Here is a 470-nt window from a genome sequence, read left to right as displayed (position 1 = left end):
ATGGCGCAAAGCCGTATACGGGCTTTTTACCGTTGCTGTTGCAGTAACAAGCTTGGCAGCAATCTTGCAATTATTCCGTTTTTTGTGGGGCGTGTGCGCAACAGAAGGCGCGCACCCAAAAATCACTGCAACGCGACTTCTCTTTTTGGCTTGATGAGAAGTGGGAGTGCGGAATGGAAATGAAAGTCCGTTTCGTAGGGAAGCTAGCCCTGAACTTGTTAGGCGTACCCCGTCTCAGTGAGTTTCCGTTTGCGCCGCGCCGGAGTGGCTTCCACATAATCCAGCAAATGCATCTCTAGACATGAGCGTGGAACGGTGGAGCACTCTGCTGTTTTGATCATGGTTTCGTAAACGTAGCTGACAGGTACAAAACATACAATACATTGGTGTGGGGCTCTTCTTGCGGAGCTATGGACAGCAGGAGTGAAGTGATCAGGAACACGACCTTCCTACAGCCTATGACAATGCTT

Source organism: Eimeria mitis, genomic scaffold (assembly GCF_000499745.2).
Source record: "Eimeria mitis Houghton genomic scaffold, Emh_scaff441, whole genome shotgun sequence".
Lineage (NCBI taxonomy): Eukaryota > Apicomplexa > Conoidasida > Eucoccidiorida > Eimeriidae > Eimeria > Eimeria mitis.
This window is presented reverse-complemented; position numbering follows the sequence as displayed.